The sequence below is a fragment of the Pristiophorus japonicus genome, chromosome 18 (assembly GCF_044704955.1).
Source record: "Pristiophorus japonicus isolate sPriJap1 chromosome 18, sPriJap1.hap1, whole genome shotgun sequence".
Classification (NCBI taxonomy): domain Eukaryota; kingdom Metazoa; phylum Chordata; class Chondrichthyes; family Pristiophoridae; genus Pristiophorus; species Pristiophorus japonicus.
The window spans coordinates 46412979-46434809 of record NC_091994.1 but is presented as its reverse complement, the minus strand read 5'-3'; positions in this window follow the sequence as shown (position 1 = coordinate 46434809).

Here is a 21831-nt window from a genome sequence, read left to right as displayed (position 1 = left end):
GTGGCCAATAGTGCAGACTCCCAGCTCTGTTTCACTCCCTCGGATCCCAGGGGCCAGACCTGCACTGTGACCATTCCCAGGCCATGCAAACGCCATGGAAAATGGTGGGCACCTCAGGGACACTGCACCTATCTGTTATATATGTAACTATGTAATACTTGCCAGTGAGCTTCGATGTTGAGAAGATATCTGTTTGGTGTTATTGTCCGCGACCATGCATGCCTGGGCCATCGCGATGGCCCTGCTCAGGTCTAGGGTTTCGTCAGCCAACAACTTTCAAAGAATGACCTTGTGGCTGATGCCCAGCACGAAAAAGCTCCACAGCATTTACCCCAATGCAGCTCCAAAATCGCAAGGTCCCGCGAGGCGTCTCAAGTCGGCGACATAATCCGCCACATCCTGGCCCTCGGAGCGATGGTGCGTGTAAAAACAATACCTGGCCATGAGGATACTCTCCTTCGGCTTGAAGTGGTCCAGAACCAGCGTGCACAACTTTGTCTATTCCTTCTCTGTTGGTTTTGTCGGTGCGAGCAGATCCTTGATGAGGCCGTATATTTTAGGCCCACAGACGGTGTGGAGAACCGCCCTGCGCTTGACCACGTTAATGTCTCATTCCAGCTCGTTGGCCACGAAGTACTGGTTGGGATGCTCGACGAAGGCTTCCCAATCATCACCCTCTACGAACCTCTCTAATATTCCAACGGCAACCATGACGGTTCGTATTCTGTTACTCGTCGCCAATTGTTATGTATAGAAGAACTCTACGAGGCTGAGTACTGTGAGCTAAACTTAGTGTGGTCTTGGTCTTCTTTATTACAACTCCAGAGTGCCTAAACAACATGGCAGCTAACCTTTTATACTGGCCCTGTACGTGTGTGCAGGTGACCATTAGGACTCCAACAGTCGCGCCCTCTGGTGGCAAGTATTACATAGTTACATTCATAACACTATCGGCTGCCCAGCAGGGTCCCTGGGAGAAAATCAGCCCCATGCTGCTGGCCTGTCTGAAAGGCAGGGATGGATGCAGTACACTCCTCCAGACACTAGAGGAGGAACTATCTGATGGAGTAAAAACCGTGCTGGATCATAACAACCAAGGACTTTTCCTGTCATTAAATAATGGGCTGGATCTTGCTGGAGTGGGGCACCTCGCAGTTAGACTTTTTTCTGCATCCTTCAGCTCAAAATTATTTTGCACTGTAACTTGCTGGAAGCATGAGCTGGTAACAGTGGGCAACGGGGCAACCTGAGTGAATGATGGGTCCAACCGTCTACCTCCTGAACCAATGAGATTTAAGGATTGAAAAAGAAATAAAGGAATGACAGAGAAGGAGGGTGAATTGGAGTTAAATTAGGTACAGAAAGAGAAATAGAGGGAAAGAAAATTAGATTTGAGAGAGAGAAAAAGAAACACAAAGGAAAAGTAAGGATTTAAATTTTTTTTAAGCATTTTTTATAATCTCTGAGGACAATTCAGGCTGATTGGCAGTCATTAACAATTATCAACAAAACAAATTACTGTGGATGCAGGAAATTTGAAATAAAAACAGAAAATGCTGGAAATACTCAGCAGGTCAGGCAGCATCTGTGGAGAGAGAAACAGAGTTAGTTTCAAGTTGCTGATGAAAGGTCATCAAGCTGAAACCTTAACTCTGTTTCTTTCTCCACAGGTGCTGCCTGACCGGCTGAGTGTTTCTAGCATAGAATCATAGAATGGTTACAGCACAGAAGGGGTCCATTCGGCCCGTCGAGCCCGTGCCGGCTCTCTGCAAGAGCACCTCAGCTAGTCCCATTCCCCCGCCCTTTCCCCGTAGCCCTGCAATTTTTTTTCCCTTCAGATACTTATCCAATTCCCTTTTGAAAGCCTCGATTGGATCTGCCTCCACCATTCTTTCAGGCAGTGCATTCCAGATCCTAACCACTCGCTGCGTAAAATAGTTTTTTCTTATGTCATCTTTGGTTCTTTTGCCAGTCACCTTAAATCTGTGTCCTCTGGTTCTCGACCCTTCCACCAATGGGAACAGTTTCTCTCTATCTACTCTGTCTAGACCCCTCATGATTTTGAACACCTCTATCAAATCTCCTCTCAACCTTCTCTGCTCCAAGGAGAACAACCTCAGCTTCTCCAGTCTATCCACGTAACTGAAGTCCCTCATCCCTGGAATCATTCTCTGATATCATTTCTGCACCCTCTCTAAGGCCTTCACATCCTTCCTAAAGTGCGGTGCCCAGAATTGGACACAATACTCCAGTTGAAGTCGGACCAGTGTTTTATACAGGTTCATCATGCCTTCCTTGCTTTTGTGTTCTGTACCTCTATTTATGAAGCCCAGGATCCCGTAAGCTTTTTTAACCGCTTTCTCAACCTGCCCTGCCAGCTTCAACGATTTGTGCACATGTACCCCCAGGTCTCTGTTCATGCACCCCCTTTTAAAATTCTACCCTTTAGTTTATATTGCACCTCCTCATTCTTCCTACCAAAATTAATCATTTTGCACTTTTCTGTATTAAATTTAATTTGCCACGTGTCTGCCCATTCCATCAGCCTGTCTATGTCCTTTTGAAGTCTATCACTATCGTCACTGTTCACTGTACTTCCAAGTTTTGCGTCATCTGCAAATTTTGAAATTGTGCCCTGTGCACCCAAGTCCAAGTCATTAATATATATCAAGAAAAGCAGTGGTCCTAGTACTGACCCCTGGGGAACACCACTGTATACCTTCCTCCAGTCTGATAAACCACCATTCACCACTACTCTCTGTTTCCAGCATTTTTTGTTTTTATTAACAATTATTGTTAAAAATGTTCTTATGCTCTTACACACCAGACTTAACTTTCAGTGATGAGTTTAATGGGAATTAATGTGAAAATCCAGCAAGTTCTTAAAAATAACAGGGAGGCTGTTTGTGTAAAGCAAATGGCGGAATGATGTAAATCAATCAGCAGGTTCTGGAGATTTGCAACTCACGGTGTATCTCTTCGTCCCCTGAACTTACTGACTGATTTGCGCATTAATAATGGCGTGCGTCGTTATTTTTCCAGCAAGACCTGATCGAATAAGTAATTAGCAGAACAAACATAAGAGTGCTGCTTGCTATCAGACACCAGACAGTAGTGGAGCCAATGGACCCAGCAGCAGTTCACAAGACCCTGCTGTAAGTAGGTCCTGTCTGCTGCCAGAACAAGGTAAGTCAGCCTTTTCCCTACATTACAACAATGACTGCGCTTCAGAACAACGTCGTTGGCTTTGTGAGACACTTTGGGACATCCTAAGGTAGTGGAAGTCGTTACAGAAACATAGAAACACAGAAATTCACAGCGCAGAAGGAGGCCATTCCGGCCCATCGTGTCCCGCCAGCCGACAAAGAGCCGCAAGGCCCTCAGCAGCCCTGAAGGTTACATATAAACCTATGAACGATGAACAATAGCGGAAAGGTAAACAGCACCCAGCCCAACTAGTCTGCCCTACATAACTGCGACACTTCTTACACTGAAACATTCTACACTCCACCCCAACCGGAGCCTGTGATTTCCTGGGAGGGGCAAAAACCAGATAGAAACCCAAGCCATTTGGGGGAGAAAAATCTGGTAAAATTCCTTTATGACCCATCCAGACGATCGAAACTAGTCCAGGAGATCACCCTGTTATATAAATGCAAGTTCTTTCTTTCCTTCTTTAATGTTTCCGATTGTAGCTGCTGTGGAGAGAACAGTGTGCATGCAACTAACTGAACCTTTACAACATAAAAGTGCCTGCCACAGATTGAGATGGACTCAGAGTTTCATATTATCAAGGTTTCAGCTCTTCGTCCTGCTGTGAAACATGCGTTAAGTCTGGAGAGGGGGGTTGTTATAATAACGCACTAATGAGGTTTGAGAATATGTATTTTCCTGAATAATGTATGAGGCAGTGAGTGGCCTGGTTTTCAGCTGCCAAGTTCCGTAGGCATTGCGAGTTATTGTTTTGGGCACAGACACTCAGAGCCCATCCTTGTCTCCAGCACAGCTTGGAGCTATGGAATAGAGTGTGTTGGCAATGTCATGTCCATTGGCATTGAATTCTGTTTAGTTTAAATCGACAATGCAGAGCAAGAAAGGACATATCATATACAATGTACAGGCCATTTGGCCCAACCGATCCATGCTGGTGTTTATGTTGCACTCGAATCTCCTTCCACAACTCTTCATCTAACCTCGTTAGCTTAGTTTTCTATTCCTTTCTCTCTCATGTGCTTATCTAGCTTTCCCTTCAATGCATCTATCCTATTCGCCTCAACTACTCCACGTGGGTAGCTGTAATGTATTTGCTTCATGGGTTCTTTGCTGAAGAATTTATAGCAACACGTTGCTATTAAGAACTAGTTGGTTTATTAGCAAAGGTTCAACAATCACACTGAACTTTACCAGACTCACAACCACCTGCCTCATCATGGATTCCTTGAACCCAACTAGCTGGGGTTTTACTGAGTCTTGTGAACATCACGTGACTGGCTAAGCCACTCACAACTCAACAGCTCAACAAATCTGTGAGCATACTCACAGGTGCATACATTACAGCAGCAAGTTCCACATTCTTACCACTCTCTGGGTAAAGAAGTTTCTCCTGAATTTCCTATTGGATTTATTAGTGACTATCTTATATTTATTGCCCCGAATTTTGCTCTCACCATAGGCAGTCCTTCGAAATCGTGAAGGACTTGCTTCCACTCTAAAAGTGAGTTCTCAGGTGACTGTGTAGTCCAATACGGGAATTACAATCTCTGTCACTGGTGGGACAGACAGTGGTTGAAGGAAAGGGTGGGTGGGGAGTCTGGTTTGCCGCACGCTCCTTCTGCTGTCTGCGCTTGTTTTCTGCATGCTTTCGGTGATGAGACTTGAGGTGCTCAGCGCCCTCCCGGATGCTCTTGCTCCACTTAGGGCACTCTTGGGCCAGGGATTCCCAGGTGCCAGTGGGGATGTTGCACTTTATCAAGGAGGCTTTGAGGGTGTCCTTGAAACGTTTCATCTGTCCACCTGGGGCTCACCTGCCCTGTAGGAGTTCCGAGTAGAGCGCTTGCTTTGGGAGTCTTGTATCGGGCATGCAATGATGTGGCCCACCCAACGGAGCTGGTCAAGTATGGTCAGTGCTTCGATGCTGGGAATGTTGGCCTGATCGAGAACACTGACGTTGATGCCTCTGTCCTCCCAGTGGATTTGCAGGATCTTGCGGGGGCAGCACTGGTGGCACTTCTCCAGCGCTTTGATGTGTCTACTGTATATGGTCCACGTCTCTGAACCATATAGGAGGGCGGGTATCACTACTGCCCTGTAGACAATAAGCTTGGTGCCAGATTTGAGGTCCTGGTCTTCAAAGACTCTCTTCCTCAGGTGACCGAAGGCTGCACTGGCACACTGGAGGCGGTGTTGGAGCTCTTCATCGATGTTTGCCCTTGCTGATAATAGGGTCCCGAGGTATGGAAAGTGGTCCACGTTGTCCAAGGCTGCGCCATGCAAGCTGTGATCCTGACAAACGGATCCACCACAGACCCAATCCACGTCCGCACCGGGGTCACGCAGGGCTACGTCATCGTGCCAACGCTCTTCTTGATCTTCCTCGCTGCAATGCTCCATCTCACTCTCAACAAGCTTCCCGCTGGAGTGGAACTAAACTATAGAACCAATGGGAACCTGTTCAATCTTCGTCGCCTCCAGGCTAGATCCAAGGTCGTTCCATCTTCTGTCGTCGAACTACAGTATGCGGACGATGATTGCATCTGCACACATTCAGAGGCCGCACTCCAAGCCATCGTCAACATCTTCACCAAGGCATACAAAAGCATGGGCCTTACACTAAACATCTGTAAGACAAAGGTCCTCCACCAACCTGACCCCCGCCTCACAGCACTTCCCCCCAAAAGTTTTGGTCTCCCCCAAAGTGGAAACATTTTCTCTATGTCCATTCTATCAAACTCTTTCTTAATTTTCAGGTCACCCTCAGCCTTCTGTTTTCTAGAGTAAAGGACCCCAGTGTTTTTCGGAGAAGGGGACCAGCAGTGTGCACAGAAACATGGCTCCTGTGTGACTGGAAAATGAATGGGTACTTCAGGCCTTCCCATCCATCTAGGTCAGGATCATCGTGTTTGTTTGGAGTGTTGCTGCCCTTCCTCATTAATCCAGAGGGGTCCCAGACTTCCAATGTCCAGGAGATGTAGTGGTTTATCTCAGGAGGGTACTGGAAGCTCTCCCCCCTCCTCAGCAGGTAACTGAGCTCTACAGACCAGAAAGGCCTTGGGTTTGATCCCCGAGCTGTGCTGAATTAGGTGACCTCAGTTGCCGCAGTATACCAGCTGCGGCTGCCTCTGCTAGACAGGAGGGAATCAGCCAGGCTTCCTGCTGCTGATCCCTATCCGGCTGTCCTCCTGCTGGAAGTAGGCATGTCTGCTCTGGGTTGGGGCTCAGCTATGATGTCTCATGCAGTCAAATAGTTGGGCTCACACGTGAATAATGAGCGCTTGGGTACTGGAGGGTGGCCCACATCCATTGATCCCCGCCCAGCAAAGAGTCAGTAATCTGGGAGGCATTGAAGGATTAATGCTCTGGGACAGACTAAAAGGCTGTTATAGTTTGCCCTTTAAAGATAAAAATATATTTTTCCCTTCTACAGGTATTTTGTTGCTTCATCTTTGGGCTGATGCAATTCCTGGAGCATGGCAGTCAGTACGCTGTAAATTGGCCACACTGACCTCGACACCCGACTCGCCAGTCAATCCGTCAAACAATCCTTCCATCAAGCGAGGCTCTACACTGGGAGAGAGGCCGCGCACATAGACTCTTTAAATTCGTCCGTAGCTTAATTAAGGCGGAATATCAGACTTTCTATTAGTTTCTGTCTAGGAGTTTTATCTTCTCTGTGCGGCATTTACCCACTGAGGCAATGGTGGGGACCGAGGGGTTATGGGTTCAAGAAATAACATCGATGCGGTGTGTCAGCTGTGGCTCAGTGGGTAGCACTCTTGCCTCTGTGGTAGAAGGTTGTGGGTTCAAGTCCCACTCCAGGGCACAAAAAAATCTAGGCTGACACTCCAGTGCAGTGCTGAGGAAGTGCTGCACTGTCGGAGGTGCCATCTCTTGGACGAGACGTTAAACCAAGGCCCTGTCTGCTCTCTCAGATGAATGTAAAAGATCCCACTATTTTGAAGAAGAACAGGGGATTTATCCCCAGTGTCCTGGGCAATATTTCTCAATCAAAAAAACAGATTATCTGGTCATCATCACATTACTGTTTGTGGGAGCTTGCTGTGTGCAAATTGGCTGCCGCATTTCCTACATTACAGCAGTGACTACACTCCAAAAGTACTTAATTGGCTGTAAAGCGCTTTGAGACGTCAGGTGGTCGTGAAAGGCGCTATATAAATCCAAGTCTTTTCTTTGTTTTATTTTATAAATTGGAGAAACTCCATTGACAGCAGTTTTGAGACCGTCCCTGATTTAGTTCATTCACAGGTCAGAGACCGTGAGCACCAACTAGATTGGAGTCAATGAACCTCCGGGGTCAGTAGCTCCTGGCCATGTGGACATTGCACAGTTGACAGAAACCCCAGGGGTGAATGTGCCTCATTCCCTAAGGCTCGCTGTTGAGATAAGCTGCTTGAAACTGATTTTTCTTGGCTGACCACAGGCCTGAGAAAAGACTGGATCAACTGGGCTTGTTTTCACTGGAGTTCAGAAGAATGAGAGGGGATCTCATAGAAACGTTTAAAATTTTGACGGGTTTAGACAGGTTAGATGCAGGAAGAATGTTCCCAATGTTGGGGAAGTCCAGAACCAGGGGTCACAGTCTAAGGATAAGGGGTAAGCCATTTAGGACCGAGATGAGGATAAACTTCTTCACCCAGAGAGTGGTGAACCTGTGGAATTCTCTACCACAGAAAGTTGTTGAGGCCAGTTTACTAAATATATTCAAAAAGGAGTTAGATGTAGTCCTTACTACTAGCGGGATCAAGAGGTATGTCGAGAAAGCAGGAATGGGGTACTGAGGTTGCATGTTCAGCCATGAACTCATTGAATGGCGGTGCAGGCTCGAAGGGCCGAATGGCCGACTCCTGCACCTATTTTCTATGTTTCTATGTTTCTTAGGATATCTGGCAAGTTTCCTTTGGGGCTATAATTGGCTGGGTGTGAGGCCTGTACATTAGCACCCGCTGAGACCAGCGCCCCATTGAAGACAATGCAACAGCAGATTAAAGGCTCGTGGAACTGTTTTTTTTCATGGTCAGCCATGGCTCAGTGAGTAGCACTCTCACCTCTGAGCCAGAAGGTTGTAGGTCCATAGTCCCACTCCCGAGACTTGAGCACAAAATTCAGGCTCGCACTGCAGTACAGAACTGAGGGAGTGCTGCACTGTTGGAGGTGCCGTCTTCCGGATAAGGCCTTAAACCAAGGCCATGCCCGCCCTCTCAGGTGGATGCAAAAGATCCCACGGCACTATTTCAAACTTCTCCCCAGTGTCCTGGCCAATATTTCATCATCATCATAGGCAGTCCCTCGTATTGAGGATGACTTGCTTCCACGCCAAAAAGGGGTAAGTTCACAGGTGTTTCAATGAAGGACCTAATATTTCAGGTCCCGAACTACATGTTGAAAAGTGGAAGATGCGTGTGCGGATTTTTAAATGTGGGGTGACCGTTGCACACCAGCCACCACACGGGCTTGACAGAGCTTGGTCTTGGTCCAGTGGCAAGGATTATCCAAGACGACTGGAGACCTGCTCTGCTGCACGGACCTAGTGCGTGCACATTACGCAGTGTGAGCTGGCCCGTGCTGCCCTGGGCCTTCGCCTCTTCTGGGCCATGAACTCGCGCCTCTCCTGGGCCCCGATCACGTTGCTCTACAATCTCTCGCCGCTCCTTCGCCCCGACCTCACCGCTCCTGCTGTAGCTGCCCACGCTCCAATCACTGACCTCGACCTATCCAACAATTTAATAGTAAATGGCAGATTATAGAAGTTTCTTGGAGTGAAGGCCAATATCTCGGGAGGTCCGAGAGTTCGGGAGGCCCACAGGTCTGAGAGTTCGGGAGGTCAGGAGGTCGGAGAGTTTGGGAGGCCCGGAGGTCCAGGATGTGAGGAGCTCACAGCCTTCATCCGGGCAAGTAAGTGATTGGCTGTTTGATTGGTAAGTAATCTCTCTTTCTCTTTTATAATCAGATGTCTAATTAGAGGGATGACAGGACAGCTCAGTCCTGTGGACTGCACATCCTGTGGCATGTGGGAAGTTCTGGACGCTTTGTGTGGCCTAGACAACCATGTGTGCAGGAGGTGTCTCCAGCTTCAACTACTCGAGCTCCGCATTTCGGAGCTTGAGCGACGGCTGGAGTCAATATGGTGCATCCGCGAGGTTGAGAGTTACATGGATAGCATGTTTCAGGAGGTGGTCACCCTGCAGTTTAAAAGCATGCAGGTAGAGGGGAAGTGGATGAACACCAGATAAATGAAGAATGCTAGGCAGGTAGTGCAGGAGTCCCGCCCGCCCCACCGAGTCCATCTCACTTTCCAACCGATATTCTCTTCTGAGCACTGTTGGGAGTGATGGTGCCTCCAAGGCACCATGGGTGGCTCAGCTGCACAGGGGAGAGGGAAAAAGAATAAAAGAGCTGTAGTGGTAGGGGATTCAATAGTTAGGGGAATAGAGAGGCGTTTCTGCGGCCATAGACGTGACTCCAGGATGGTATGGTGCCTCCCTGGTGCCATGGTCAAGGATGTCACATAGCGGACGCAGGGTATTCTAGGGAGAGAGGGCAAACAGCTAGAGATCATGGTCCATATTGGGACTAATGACATAGGTAGAAAGAAGTGTTACTGTTAGTGTTTATCAGAAGAATCACTCAACACTCAGAGTCGGTTCCAATGCCAATGTGGCCTTTATTGACGCCAGCAGGGAGGAAGTCACAGGACTGGATCCAGGCACTTCTCTCCGCCGAACAAAGAAACTTATCGATATTTATATGTTTTACAATAGTTCTTTACAGTTACTCAGCCCACGTCGGCTAGACACAATCCAATCATAATGATTATAGATTACATATAGGTTTCTTTAACCCAATAGAATTTCCCTGATATCTCAGGAACTGCATGTTCGGGTTTTGTCAGCTCGGGCTGATTAATGACCTCGTTATGTGAGGCAGGTTCTCCCCTTATCTCTCTTCCTTGGACTTCGGCTGTGTGAAATCACTGGTTCATTGTATCCAAGGCATTCCTGGTAGTGGGCCTCACCGGGTCATTGCTCGGTCAATCCCAGTTCATTACTTGACTAACGGGGTTCCCATCATGCTTGGGCAGCCATTTTATATGTGGCCGTTTTAAACTTATATGAGTTTAGATATATTCAGCAGGTGCCTAATGCCTAGTGTTTTATATATTCAGCAGGTGCCTAATGCCTACAACAGAAGGATGAGTTCCTATAGGCAAAATTTAGGAAGCAATGAGAAAAATTAAAGGGTAGGACCTCAAAGGTAGTAATCTCAGGGTTACTACCTGTGCCATGTGCTAATATGTACAAGAATAGAAGGATAGAGAGGATGAACGCATGGCTGGAGAGTTGGTGTAGGACGGGGGGCTTTAAATTCCTGAGGCATTGGGACCGCTTCTGGGGGAGATAGGACCTGTATAAACCAGATGGGTTGCACCTCAACCAGACCAATATCCTCGTGGGGAGTTTTGCTAGTGCTGTTGGGGAGAGTTTAAATTAGCTTGGCAGGGGGATGGGAGCTCGAGAACAAATTCAATAGGGAAGGAAGTAAAGCTGAAATTTGAACGCAAGAATGCAGAAAGTGAATCTGTAAGACAGAGGAAACAAGGGTTAGTAAGTAGTAATCAAGGCGGTCTTCCTGTGCTAAATGGTATATACTTCAATGCAAGGAGTATAGCGAATAAGGCGGATAAGCTGAGAGCACAGGTAGATACTTGGGAGTATGACATTATAGCCATTACAGAAACATGGCTGAAGAAGGGGCAGGTTTGGCAGATCAATATTCCTGGTTACAGGATTTTTAGACAGGACAGAGAGGGGGGTAAAAAGGTGGGTGGGTGGTCGCGGTATTGATTAAAGAAACTATTACAGCTGCGAGGAGGGATGATATGTTAGAGGGATCATCAAATGAAGCCATATGGGTCGAACTGAAAAATAAAAGAGGGGCGATCACACTACTGGGCATGTATTATAGACCCCCAAACAGTGGGAGGGAGATAGAAGAGCAAATATGTTGGCATATTTCCGTGAAGTCCAAAAACCATAGAGTAGTAATAGTAGGGGATTTCAACTATCCTAATATTGATTGGGATAAATATAGTGTGAAGGGTATAGAGGGTGCGGAATTCCTAAAATGCATTCAAGAGAACTTTTTTAGTCAGTATGTAACATGCCCAACATGGGAGGAGGCGGTTCTAGATTTAGTTTTGGGGAATGAAGCTGGGCAGGTGGAAGGGGTATCAATGGGAGAACATTTGGGTGCCAGTGACCATGATTCAGTCAGATTGAAGGTAGTTATGGATAAGGACAAGGATAGACCAGGAATAAAAGTCCCAAATAGGGGAAAAGCTAACTTTGCTAAGTTGAGAAGTGATTTGGCTACAGTGGGCTGGAAACAGCTACTTGAAGGTAAATCAGTGTCGGAACAGTGGGAGGCATTCAAGGAGGAGATCCGGAGGGCTCAGGCCAAACATGTGCCCTTAAAGAAAAAGGGTGGGAATAATAATTCTAGAGCCCTCTGGATATCTAGGGACTTACAGAAGAGGATAAAGAAAAAAAGGGAAGCTTATGTCATATTTAGACGGTAAATACTGTAGAATCTCTGGAGGAATATAGAAAGTTCAGAGATAAAATTAAAAAGGATATTAGGAATGCTAAGAGAGAGCATGAAAAATGCTTGGCAAGTAAAATCAAGGAAAACCCAAAGATATTCTATAAATATATTAAGAGCAAGAGGGTAACTAAAGAAAGGGTAGGGCCTATTAAAGACCATGAGGGTAATCTGTGTGTGGAGGCGGAAAATGTTGGTATGGTTCTTAATGAATACTTTGCGTCTGTTTTCACAAAGGAAAGGGGCAATGCAGATATGCTATCGAGGGGAGTGTGAAATTCTGGATGAAATGAACATAGTGACAGAGGAAGTATTAAGGGGTTTAGTGGCTTTGAAAGTGGATAAGTCCCCAGGCCCGGCTGAAATGCATCCTAGGTTGTTGAGCGAAGCAAAAGAGGAAATAGCAGAGGCTTTGACTATCATTTTCCAGTCCTCTTTGGATTCAGGCATGGTGCCGGAGGACTGGAGGGTTGCTAATGTGGTACCCTTGTTTAAGAAGGGAGAAAGGGATAGGCCGAGTAATTACAGGCCTGTCAGCCTAACGTCAGTGGTAGGAAAATTCCTGAAGGACAGGATAAATCTACATTTAGAAAGGCAAGGATTAATCAGGGACAGTCAGCACAGATTTGTTAAGGGAAGATCGTGTTTGACTAACCTAATTTTTCGAGGAGGTAACCAGGAGGGTCGATGAGGGCAGTGCATACGATGTAGTGTTTATGGACTTTAGCAAAGCTTTTGATAAGGTCCCATATGGCAGACTGGTCACGAAGGTAAAAGCCCATGGGATCCAGGGCAAAGTGGCAAATTGGATCCAAAATTGGCTTAGAGGTAGGAAGCAGGGGGTAATGTTTGATGGATGTTTTTGTGGCTGGAAGAATGTTTCCAGTGGGGTTCCACAGGGCTCAGTACTGGGTCCCTTGCTTTTTGTGGTATGCATTAATGACCGAGATTTGAATATATGGGCTATGATTAAGAAGTTTGCAGGTGAATCTAAAATCGGCTGTGTGGTTGATACTGAAGAAGAATGCCATGGAGGGCAGGAAGATATCAATCTACTGGTCGGGTGGGCAGAACAGTGGCAAATGGAATTTAATTCAGAGAAGTGTAAGGTAATGCACTTGGGGAGGGTTAATAAGGAAAGGGTGTACACATTAAATGGTAGGCCACTTAGAAGTGTCGATGAACAAAGGGACCTTGGAGTGCTTGTCCACAGATCCCTGAAAGTTGCAGGCCAGGTGGTTAAGGTGGTCAAGAAGGCATACAGAATGCTTGCCTTTATTGGCCGAGGCATAGAATACAAGAGCAGGGAGGTTAGGCTTAAATTGTATAATACATTGGTTAGGCCACAATTGGAATACTGTGTGCAGTTCTGGTCGTTGTATTATAGGAAGCACGAGATTGCACTGGAGAGGTTGCAGAGGAGATTTACTAGGATGCTGCCTGGAATGGAGAATCTTAGCTTTGAGGACAGGTTGGATAGGCTAGGTTTCTTCTCCTTGGAACAGAGGAGGCTGAGGGGAGACCTCATTGAGGTATACAAAATATTGAGGGGCCTGGATATAGTGGATGGCAAGGGCTTATTTCCCTTGGTGGAGGGGTGAATTACGAGGGGGCATAGGCTTAAGGTGGTTGGTGGAAGGTTCAGAGGGGATTTGAGGGGAGGCTGCTTCACACAGAGAGTTGTGGGGGTCTGGAACTCACTGCCTGGAAAGTTGGTAGAGGCAGAAATCCTCACCACATTTAAAAGGTGCTTGGATGGGCACTTGAAGTGCCGTAACCTGCAGGGTTATGGACCTAGAGCTGGTAAGTGGGATTAGACTGGATAACCTCTTGTTCGCTGGCGCAGATACGATGGTAAGTAGTTCAGGGAATCTAATACGGCCAAAGTGATCTCCAGGACTAGTTTCGATCACCTGGATGGGTCGGGGAGGAATTTTCCCAGATTTTTTTTCCCCCAATTGGCCTGGGTTTTTAATCAGTATTTTTGCCACTCCCAGGTGATCACATGGCTCCGGGTGGGGTGGAGCGTAGAATGTTTCAGTGTAAGGGGTGTCGCAGTTGTGTGGGGCGGACTGGTTGGGCTGGGTGCTCTTTGCCTTTCCGCCATTGTTCATTGCTCGTATGTAACCTTCAGGGCTGCTGAATGTGGGCCGTGCGGCTCTTTTTCGGCCGGCACGGACACGATGGGCCAAAGTGGCCTCCTTCTGCACTGTAAGTTTCTATGTTTCTATATGTTTCTATGGGGCTGACTTTGGTGGCTGCCCATTTCTCGACGGCCACCGGGCGGGAGGTCCGTTTTTGGCGCCCGCTGCCGCTGGGTCCCATTGGGAGCCGATTTCGTCGCCATTGTGTGGGCGGGAACGGGAGCGACAATCGGTGGGCGAGAGCGGGCGGGAACGGGACTCGGCGGCAAATGTCATTAGAATGCGTCAGGTGGAGGCCTCTCCACTCGAGTATTTTCGGAGGGCTTCCACTGCGCATGCGCGGGATTTCGGCTTTTTTTGGTAGTTTTGTGGATGGGACCTGTAGTCCTTTTGTGGCCCTTGCAGGCTAATTGAGGAAGTGCTCATGACCATAAAAGGAGAGGAGAGAGGAGAGAGAGGAGAGAGTTGGAGTTTAGAGAGCAGAGGTGGCATTGGAGAGGGGGCTGTCTGAGTTGAAGAGGGGGCAATGTGACAAATTTGTACCCAGACTCTTGTGCAGCCATTCCTCTCATCGTAAAGGATGAGTGAGCAGAAAGCATCAATGAAGACTGACAAAGCCAGGCCCAGAGCTCCGTGGTTCAATGAGCAGAAGTTGGAGGAGCTAGTGACAGAGGTGGAGCCCAGGTACAACGAACTCACCCGGGATGGGCGTGGCAAGCCTCCACCAGCCCAATCCCGACGGTCTTTGGATGGACATGGGTCAGATGGTCAGTGCAACGGGCTACGTGGAACGGGATGGGGACCAATGCCGCAAATGGTGGGGCAATTTGGTGGCGGCAGTTAAAGTGAGCACAAATTTATTCGCCCCGTCTTGTCCAAGGCCAAAAAGGTTGTGCATGTGATGTGTGTGTGTGTGTGTGGGAGTGTATGTGGGGGGCATGAGCAAAGGGGGTAAAGGCTGCAATGTTTCCTTGTGCAGAGAAAACAAGCAGCCAAACAGGCAAGCCTGAATGCGACTGGAGGGGGCCCACAAGATGTGGTCCAATTGACCAGGCTGGAGGAGCGTGCGTTGGCATTGGTGGGTCATCGCCACATTCCAACCACAAAAGTTTCTGCAGATCCGGTGCTACCGCAGGGTAAGGCTAAACTCATCTCTGGTGTCAGTGACGGTCATGGCATGAAAGTACATGCACTGTTAAGGCACTTGCGGATGAACGCACATTTTGTTGCCCATTATTGGTGTGGACATGTAGAGATGGAACTCCTTGCTTGCACAATGTGAGATGGAACGGCTCACATCTCACTTTCACCACCATCACCCTCCCCAGCCCCCCCCCCCCGCCCCGCCCCCGCCAATGCCCCAATGACTGAAATGTTGTCCTCTACTTACAGATGCTGAGTCGGGCACCATGGATCTGGAGAGACCACCGACCTCTGGCCTTCACAGAAGCCGTCACACCCCAACATCTCCCACCCTGACTTTCTCCACACCCAAGGACATTGGATCCTTCCTGCACCCCCAGCCCACATCACCCATGTCCACCGCTCCCACCTCCGCCACACAGGGCCAGGAAGAAGAGTAGGGAGAGGAGGGAGAAGGGCCCTTATTTGTGCCCCTTCACCTGGAGGATCCGAAAGCGCCTGCCAAGTCAGCCAAGTGCCCACAGAACCTCGGCGTCAGGCTCAGATTTCCTGGGGTTTCCCACAGGCTCAACTCAAGCCAGTGCAGAGTCTGTGGCTCAAAGGAAAGCAAGACCCAGCACCCAGCCGCAGCGAGCAACCCCCTGCGGATGCAGCATGGCTCATTCTAATGAACCAGATGGTGCAGCTATCAACCACTGGCATGGAGGTAGGTCGCGAGATGCAGCAGACCATGGCTGGGATAGCTGGCAGCATCGCCACATTCACCCAGCAGCACGATCAAAGGATGGAGCGCCTCCTCACAGTGTTGGAGCGCACACCAGAAAGTGTTGAGGCCACAAGGCAGGAGATGGTTCTGCACGGGTGGTTTAAGCTCCCGACCCCACAACCTGAAGACACACAGATCCGGAGGAGCAGGAGATCCCGGCACCTTCGGACCTGTGCCCTACGTTCTCACCGATACGCACACATCCTGCTGCCCTCCTGCACAACCTCCTGAACCAGAGGCAGTGAGGGACAGGGGAGGGCCACTCCGTCGTGTAGGCATGGGGAGGAAGAGGAACTTGGGCATTGCTGCAAGTGGGGGGGGGGGGGGGGTGGGTGGGGAGAGAGGTGGTGGTGCTGGGTAGAAGGGTGGGTGTTGCTTCCTCGTGTAAATGTATGTATACGTCATAATATTATGTAATGTTTGTCATTGTGCACTTGTAAATACACTCACATTGTTGACCCTCTGTTTGTTCTGCGTGTGTCATTTTAATGTCACGTGTGGTGCGTTGCGCTACAACACATCTGTCCTTCAGGTCGTCTGCTTCATCAGGAATATCGTCCCTTCCACATCTGACTGCAGTGTATAATGGGTCCTGTCATCAGGCCATCGCAAGACCACAATGAATACAGGAAGGCTGCCATTCAGTGACTCGAGTTTACCAAGTTGCAGGGCAGACCTTAAGGCCTGCACTTCAACCCTCTTTTTGCGAGGCCAAACTTGGAGGAGTGTCATCACTGAGATGACATGGTCATCAGTTACATTGCAGTACATTGTGCGAGACAATTAATGTATCAGCTTGGATGTACAAAATGTGGGATGCTGAACAGTTTTCAGTCACTCATAATTTTCCCTTCACCATTGGCCTTCTCCATGAAGGACTTTCAGCAAAGTGCAACAAAAAAGCCTCCATTAGCTTAGAGACATTACAGTCGGTTTTATGACATTCAATTTAAACATCACCATCAGCAAGAAAGTAATGCAACATTGACCTAAGTTCTTTCCAGCAGTTCCGCTGATATGGTGCAGAATCCGACTGGCTGCTGGATCAGTTCCTATCGAGTGGAGGGTAGCCAATGTAACCCCACTTTTTAAAAAAGGAGGGAGAGAGAAAACAGGGAATTATAGACCGGTCAGCCTGACCTCAGTAGTGGGTAAAATGATGGAATCAATTATTAAGGATGTCATAGCAGCGCATTTGGAAAATGGTGACATGATAGGTCCAAGTCAGCATGGATTTGTGAAAGGGAAATCATGCTTGACAAACCTTCTGGAATTTTTTGAGGATGTTTCCAGTAAAGTGGATGTGGTATATTTGGACTTTCAGAAGGCTTTCGACAAGGTCCCACACAAGAGATTAATGTGCAAAGTTAAAGCACATGGGATTGGGGGTAGTGTGCTGACTGGTTGTCAGACAGGAAGCAAAGAGTAGGAGTAAATGGGTACTTTTCAGAATGGCAGGCAGTGACTAGTGGGGTACCGCAAGGCTCTGTGCTGGGGCCCCAGCTGTTTACATTGTACATTAGTGATTTAGACGAGGGGATTAAATGTAGTATCTCCAAATTTGCGGATGACACTAAGTTGGGTGGCAGTGTGAGCTGCGAGGAGGATGCTATGAGGCTGAAGAGTGACTTGGATAGGTTAGGTGAGTGGGCAAATGCATGGCAGATGAAGTATAATGTGGATAAATGTGAGGTTATCCACTTTGGTGGTAAAAACAGAGACAGACTATTATCTGAATGATGACAGATTAGGAAAAGGGGAGGTGCAACGAGACCTGGGTGTCATGGTACATCAGTCATTGAAGGTTGGCATGCAGGTACAGCAGGCGGTTAAGAAAGCAAATGGCATGTTGGCCTTCATAGCGAGGGGATTTGAGTACAGGGGCAGGGAGGTGCTGCTACAGTTGTACAGGGCCTTGGTGAGGCCACACCTGGAGTATTGTGTACAGTTTTGGTCTCCTAACTTGAGGAAGGACATTCTTGCTATTGAGGGAGTGCAGCGAAGATTCACCAGACTGATTCCCGGGATGGTGGGACTGACCTATCAAGAAAGATTGGATCAACTGGGCTTGTATTCACTGGAGTTCAGAAGAATGAGAGGGGACCTCATAGAAACGTTTAAAATTCTGATGGGTTTAGACAGGTTAGATGCAGGAAGAATGTTCCCAATGTTAGGGAAGTCCAAAACCAGGGGTCACAGTCTAAGGATAAGGGGTAAGCCATTTAGGACCAAGATGAGGAGAAACGTCTTCACCCAGAGAGTGGTGAACCTGTGGAATTCTCTACCACAGAAAGTAGTTGAGGCCAATTCACTAAATATATTCAAAAGGGAGTTAGATGAAGTCCTTACTACTCGGGGGATCAAGGGGTATGGCGAGAAAGCAGGAAGGGGGTACTGAAGTTGCATGTTCAGCCATGAACTCATTGAATGGCGGTGAGGGCTAGAAGGACTGAATGGCCTACTCCTGCACCTATTTTCTATGTTTCTATGTTTCTATGTGATGGCCACCAGCACTCCCTCCCAGCCGATGTGCCAGAGCTGCCCCAATGCACTCCACCTCTCTCTGTCTCCCTCCCTCTCTCCCACCCGATGTGCCAGTGCTGCCCCAATGTACTCCACCTCTCTCTGTCTCCCTCCCTCCCTCCCAATGTGCGAGTGCTGGCCGACTGCCGCCCAGCTCAGACCTGCTTTTCCAGAGCGGTCCTTCTGGCGGGCGGCAGGTTGACGGGAGGCCAGGAAAAATCACCCAAATGGCCATTCACAGACATCCGGCCTGGGTGTGTGGGCGGGACGCTGTGACATGGGCGGGACCCTTCCACACCAGGCCGGATGGCAGATGGCAGATGGGCAGTTCCGGTGGAATCGCCCAGAAAATGACCATTTCCGGCGGGAGCTCGGCGGCTGTGGGCGGGACAGCACTGAAAGTCGGGCCCTGTGTTTCTATTTAACCCTCAGCCAGCATCACTAATTATCTGATCGAAGGATTAGAAGGGAGATGAGGAAAATCTTTTTCATCCAGCGGGTGGGGGGGTCTGGAACTCACTGCCTGAAAGGGTGGTAGAGGCCGAAAGCCTCATCACATTTCAAAAGTACTCGGATGTGCACTTTAAGAGCCGTGACCTATAGGGCTGCAGACCTCGTGCTGGAAGCTGGGATTAGGCTGGGTAGCTCTTTTTCGACCGACACAGACATGATGGGCCGAATGGCCTCCTTCTGTGTCGTACTTTTCTACGATTCTGCTCATTTATCACGCTGCTGTCTGTGGGACCTTGCTGTGCACTAATTGGCTGCCCCGTTTCCTACATTACAACAGTGACGACCCTTCAAAAGTACTGCATTTCATACGAAGCATTTTGGGACGTCCTGGGAATGTAAAAGGTGATACATAAATGCAAGTCTTTCCTTTTTCCTCAATTCTGCGGCTGTGACAGATGGAGCCTGCTTTAATATTGTGAGCTTCAGGAGCTGATTCGCCGATGGCACTCTCCCAGAATCTGAACTTAAGGAGAGCCAGTATAAAAATGGTTTATGATAAAAACATTAGAGGCCTGACTTATCCGCAGACTGAGTGTGTTCCTGTTGTCGTGAAGTTAATGAACTGCCTGTATTGAAACCCTTCCATTGTTAGCACATAAGATGCAATGGAATCTGCTTCACATATCAGTGCAGCTCAGCACCTCTCTGGTCATAAAAAATCTCTGTCTTCACACTGACTGATCTCTTAATTATACTTTTAAAGCATTTGTTCTAATTTGACTGTAATAAGCAGTCTTGGGATTGCAGAGTTTGCTGATGGTTAACATCAGGATTCTGGCTTTAATAACTGTGTGCCTCATTGAATGCCTTGCACTCCTTCACATGCACCACTGATCTCCTCTGTCCAACTGAAAGAATATAAGAACATAAGGATTAGGAGCAGGAGTAGGCCATACAGCTCCTCGAGCCTGCTCCGCCATTGAATACGATCATGGCTGATCCGATCATGGACTCAGGTCCACTTCCCTGCACGCTCCCCCTAACCCCTTATTCCCTTATCGGTTAATAAACTGACTATCTCCGTCTTAAATCTACTCAATGACCCAGCTTCCACAGCTCTCTGAGGCAGCGAACTCCACAGATTCACAACCTTCTGAGAGAAGAAATTCCTCCTCATCTCAGTTTTAAATGGGCGGCCCCTTATTCTAAGATTATGCCCTCTAGTTCTAGTCTCCCCCATCAGTGGAAACATCCTCTCTGCATCCAACTTTTCAAGCCCCCTCTTAATCTTATATATTTCGATAAGATCACCTCTCATTCTTCTGAATTCCAATGAGTAGAGGCCCAACCTCCTCAACCTTTCCTCATAAGTCAACCCCCTCATCCCCGGAATCAACCTTGTGAACCTTCTCTGAACTGCCTCCAAAGCTTTATAACTTAAAGAAGCTTTATAACTCACTCTCTATCTTTGTTATGTTGAACTGAAAAACCCCACTCGGTCAGACACTCCGGGAGTTTATCCGGTGAGGAGCTGAGGCCTACAAGGTGGACAGCACGCTCACATCGGAGTCAGAAGATTGTTTGTTCAAGCCCCAGTCCAGAGACCTGAGCACGAAATCTAGGCTGACACTCCAGTGCAGTACTGAGGGAGTGCTGCACTGTCGGAGGTGCCCTTTTGTGGATGAGATTTTAATGTGAGTCTCCATCTGCCCTCGCAGGTGGATGTAAAAGATCCCACAGCACTATTTTGAAGGACAGGGGAGTTCTCGCCGGTGTCCTGGCCAATATTTATCCATCAATCAGCATCACTAAACATTCAGATTATCTGGTCATTGTCACATTGCTGTTTGTGGGAGCCTGCTGTGCGTAAATTGACTGCCGCTATTTCTACATTTTAACAGCGACTATCCTTCAAAAATGCTTCATCAGCTGTAAAGCTTTGGGACGTCCTGTGCTTATGAAAGGCGTTACTTAAATGCAAGTTTGTCTTTTAAGATACAGGACTATGAAGAGAGACCACAGCTGTGAGATTAGTTTTGGATTGCAGAACCGACACAGACAGAATGGGCCGAATGGCCTCCTTCTGTGCTGTAAACCTCTATGGTTCGATGGTGTCAGGGATTTCCGCTCTCTTGGCCTCCTGTCCATAATTCCTTTCCTAATCCTGTCCATCTTTAAAATCGTCCTCAAAACCGATTGCACCATCTGTCAACTCTCCTAATTCTACCACTGCTCAGTCTGCCTCTTTCCTCTGTGAAACATTTTGGGAAGCTTTATTGTGCTAAAGGCGCTAATCAAATGCAAGTTGCTGCTGCTTTTGTCCCAGATTCCATCCCCTTGTCAGTGCTGAGTTAGTTTGATCTCATCCAGGGTATCATAACTCAGCCAGGTCCCAGTTTCTGATTGATATGCACCTCTTGGTGGAAAGTGTGCATGTGTAGGTGATTGTGACCAACCAATCACTATCTAGGCTCACTTAACAAGATTGGCCACCTGAGAAGAGACACCTGAGGGCACCTTTGCGAATCAGAACCAAGCAAGGAGTTAATGGCCTAAGGCAAGGAAGAGAGAGGATAGACAGACTGAGAGATAGGCTGTACTGGGGCTCCTGTCAGAATGTAGTGTACGGCGAGCGATAACTCTGATTCTCCAGCTAGCTTCAACACTACACCAAGAAATATGGCTAAAGGTCAGAGCTTCAGAATCCAAATTCTTTAATAAATGCAGTGTGAAACTGTTGATAAAGGATAAAAACAGCAATAAGGAGAAGTTACTTATCTTTTACTGTACATCAAAGATAAAATAAAATAATTCCAGAACGATTGGATAAGGAGAAGTTAATTACATAACTGTACTTCTGGGAAGGTTTGCTACTACAGAAGATTCGTTTCTGATTAACAAAGGTTACAGATAGTTCTAGCTAAAATGAAGGCGGACCATGCTTTCTCGCTCTCTCTCCTCTGTCTT